Raw genomic sequence first — 4,338 nt, forward strand, 5'->3', positions numbered from 1 at the left:
TTCGAGTGAGGACCTCGATGAGTCGGGTTTGATTGGCTAGAACTTGGGGTAGGTCTAAGGGTAGTGGTGGAGGTGCGGGGAGGTGGGTTTCACTTTCCTCTCTAACGGCTTCCCCTTCAGCTCTCAGGGGAAACCCTGCTCCAATCCCGGAGGCGGTAGGCGTGGTTTTATCCGAAGCCATCTGCCAGGGAAGAGAGTCACTATTATGCACATGCAAATTGTTTTCAACCAAGTTATTTTATTCATTACACCAGCACATTACAAGCATAAGACTACTATAGGTAGAACTACACGAGAGCGTTCCCCGAGGTACTACCGAACTCCTTCTCTAAGGTATCCCCAAATTCCTTGAGAAGATCATCAAGGCTTGCTAGGGATATATCCTCGGCGTCGGACCAATCATCTACTCTGGGGGGAGGTGGGGCTGGAGGGGTTTTCTTCTTCTTCTTCTCTGTTTGGCATCCTCGGTTGGTGGTGTTCTTCTGGATTTTCTTCTTGGGGGCGAGCTTCCTTAGCTTCTTGTCATAGTCCATCTTTAAGGTCTGATAGGCCTCACGGGTGTTGGCTTCCTCGCCTTCTGCTATGTCGAGACTCTCCTGGAGGGATGCCTTCTCTTGCTTAAGCTCTTTGACCTGCTGCTCTAGGCTTTCCACTCGGGAGTTTAGGTGGGTGCAGTGGGAGGAGAGCTCATCGTAGTGGTTGTCGAGGGTGTGGAGGTATCCAGCCATGTAGACGATAGTGGGGTCATCTTCTGTGGGATCTAGAGCCTGGAGTCTTTTCCTCCAGGTGGGGGTGTTTTTGTTGCTGGGTGGGAAATATCGGAGGGGGGTTTCAGAGATCTCTCGGCTATAGTTTTGGCACAGTTGTTTAAGGGCTTTTCGGGCAACGCCCTGACAGGTGTCTGGGAAGCGGTGCCCAATGAAGGTAATTTGGAAGGGAGGGTGGTTTGGGTAGTTCCGGCTTTCTCCCAAGTAGACTGCCATAGAGCACTTTTCTATTCCATTTTCGCGGTACTCCTTCCAGACATATTCGGGCTTCTTGCGGATCCCCGTGTGTAGCACGCAACTCCGAAGAAGGTGAGGAAAGCCTTCCTCCTCTGAGCAATAGGATGTCCTAATCACCCAGGCGTTTTCCATCTGGTAGACGAAAAGAAAGGTCTATTAATATCGGGGAAAAGGGGAAAGAGTGTTTCTTGGGGGTAAGAGGTGTTTTCTTGTTAAGGCAACTTTTAAGGTCAGGGTTGTGGTCTACGGCCAGTCCTATAGGCTTCGATACCACCTGAAGCGTCCCGATCCTTTGGGACTCAAATGTGATACAATTACTAGTCCCAGGAGGCTAGTTATCACATTCATTACTTCAAATAGTTACAGAGTCTGAATAATGTTATTACAATACTAGGGGATACAAGCTCGAAAGTGAGCCGAAAAACATAAAGCGTAGTGGAAGATAAAATAGCCCAGGCCACAGGCAGAACTGGGTGAAGACACAGCCCCATCAATCAAGCATAGCAGAAAAGAAGTCTTCAGCTGCTGAAAAACATAAATAAATCTGGGTGAATACACTAGGTATTCTGCAAGCCCACCCAGCTCCCGTAAAGAGAAAGTGACCTATATTGTACATGCTTCATATGGTGGAGTTGAAGTCACTCATACTTTTTCAGAGAAAGGCAGTACTCCTTGTTTGAGGTTTTCCCAAGGCAATAGAAAAGACACTTGCTTGACCACCACTGAGCTTCCCGCTCCCATGGTACCACTTTCTTTCCAGAACATACACACACATTTCCCTGTTCCCGGTTGTAGTAGAAACACTAATTGTCATACCATACCAGACTCGTCCATTCCAGTGGACACGGACTATTCGAATAGGTTTAGACTCTACGCAGAGGGGTACACTTTACCCACTAGTCCGGCTCTGCGATCTCATGGCCAATGAGATCCGAATCCGAAACTCTTTCCTTCCTTGCACGTCCTAACCTTAACGGTTATACCGGAAGGAGTCAGGCCACCACCATGTCCAAACCGGACAAAACTTTCCCCCTCCTTATCCTCCCGGTGCTCCCCAGCCTTCATTACCCTGGGGTTGGACCGTACGAGTTCAGATCGAGTAGCTGCCCACACAGCCTCGAGTGGTTGTACTTTTTGTGAGTACAGATAATGAAAGATGACAAACCGGTCCTTATACGAGAGGACAATCCTTCTGCTCACGCCTAAACCAGCTGAGCCAACACCTTAGGCCCTCCCCTAAACCAGGGAGTCCCTGATCATCCTACTCACCAGGTGATGAGGGTGAATACCCTTCATCGCACACTTTTGGAAAACATGCCACTTGTACCCTTTTTACTTGCCCCATATCTTTTAATCAAAGTAATAGTTAATGCGGGCTCTCTCATGCTCACCATGCAATTTGATTCCCATAATCCAGGCTTAGGCAGTGGTAGAGAGAAATAGGTAAATAATGCATCAAGGGAAGGATGGACTTGCCTTCGTCGAAGCTTTCCTGGCACAAGAGGTTTATATCGGAGGGGTCGGGTTCTTGCCCTTCTTCCGGAGCTATAAGTTACGGAGGATCGGATCCCTCTTCCGCTAATCAAACACAGATAATAACAATACATCAAACATAGTGACCTTTGTGGGGTGTGCAAATTCTTATACTTTATTATTTTTGTGCCCTATAATTTATTTAGACTATTTTTGGTGCATAAAATATTAGCATCTAAATGTATATGTGAAAATGGGAGAAAGAAAAGAGAAAAGAAAAAGAGAAAGGATTTTCCAGCCAGCTGGGCCGGGGGGATTTTGGCCCAGGTGGCGCAAGAGCGCGCGGGCGGGCGCGCTTTTGGCCCACTCGGCCCAGCCGCGCGGGGCGACGGCGGGGGAAACGGCGCTGCGGCGCGGGCCCGCACGCCAGAGAGAGGGGGAGGGCGGACGGCGTTAACGGCACGGAGGGAGGGGCGGGAGCTCGACCGGGGTCCGGTCGGCGGCGAGCCCCGTGGCGGTTCTCCGCCGTCGATCCGGTTTTGCGGTGGGGAAACGGTGGCGAAGCATGGGCGGTTGATGGGGGTCACAGGGGTGGGGCGAATTTTGCCTGCGGGGGCCTATGGCGGCCGGTCCGCGGCACGGTGGCGGGTGCCGGCGACGGTGATGCCGCCGGTGAAGTTGCCGGCCACAATAGAGGGGGAGAAGTGGCGCCCTGTGATCATGGGAGTGTGGTGGAGCTTCTGGCATAGCTTAATTAGACAGAGGATCGCTAGAGAGGGGGAAGGGAGCTCACCGGGGCGGTGAAGGGAGAACGGCGGCGCTGGCTCGAACGGCTCGGGGAAGAGGGCAGTGGGGGTGGCCGGAGCTGTGTGGCGAAGACGGGGCTCGGGCGGGTCCTTTTATAGGCGCTCGGAGGAGGGAGGGGGATGGAGGAAACGACGAGCACCGGCGAGCTCGCCATGATGGCGGGAATGGCGCTAACGCCGATGCAATGGCTCGGGCAGGCGGGGGGTTGAGGGGACGGCTCAAGCACAGTGGCGGGGTTGTCGCGGAGGCTGGGCGAGCATTAATGGCGAGGCGACGAGGCGAGGGGGCGCTCGGCGGCGGATGCGCCGGTGAGGGATGGGCGAGGGGGATGAAACTGACAAGTGGGCCCTGGCTGCCAGAGAGAGGAAGCGGCGCGAGAGGGAGGGGGATGAGGCGCTTACGGGCGGGGCCCAGGTGTCAGCGGGAGGGAGGCACGCGCGGAGCTGGGCCGCCTGGGCCGGGGAGAGAGGAGGGGAACGCGGGCGCGCGGGGTTGGGCCGGAATTCGGCCCAGCCGAGGGAGGGGGGGAGTTTCCTTTTTCTTTTCTTTTTCTAATTCTAATTCCTTTCTTCTCCTTTTTCTATTTTTGTTTCTTTTTGTTTCTTTTTCTTTGGAGACCAAAAATATTTTCTAAGTGATCTTGGGTGATAAATATAGTCTAGGTGAGGTGCTCTAATTATTTCAAGTTTATGCACATGAGAAGGGGTTCTAAGGGTAGGGTTAAGGGGGAAAAGTAAAATAAGGGGGGGATTTGGAGGTTAGGGTTTCAAACCTTAGGTGGGATTTTGGGATGTTACAGTTCACTATTACTTAGGTGCACGCTGTTATCGTATCCGCATGTAACGCCCCACGGTCGAGTATATAAGGCCTAGGGGGCACCCCCTCAAAAAGAGATCTCATTCATTAGCCACCTACTCAACTCTCTAACATCCCTCGTACTAGAGAACTCCCCTGTAACCCACCCCATAAAAGATCCACACCAGGACGTAGGGTGTTACACATCTCAAAGCGGTCCGAACCTGTGCAAAATTGTCTACTATCTCTCGTGCATCTG

Source organism: Zea mays, chromosome 9 (assembly GCF_902167145.1).
Source record: "Zea mays cultivar B73 chromosome 9, Zm-B73-REFERENCE-NAM-5.0, whole genome shotgun sequence".
Taxonomy (NCBI): Eukaryota; Viridiplantae; Streptophyta; class Magnoliopsida; order Poales; family Poaceae; genus Zea; species Zea mays.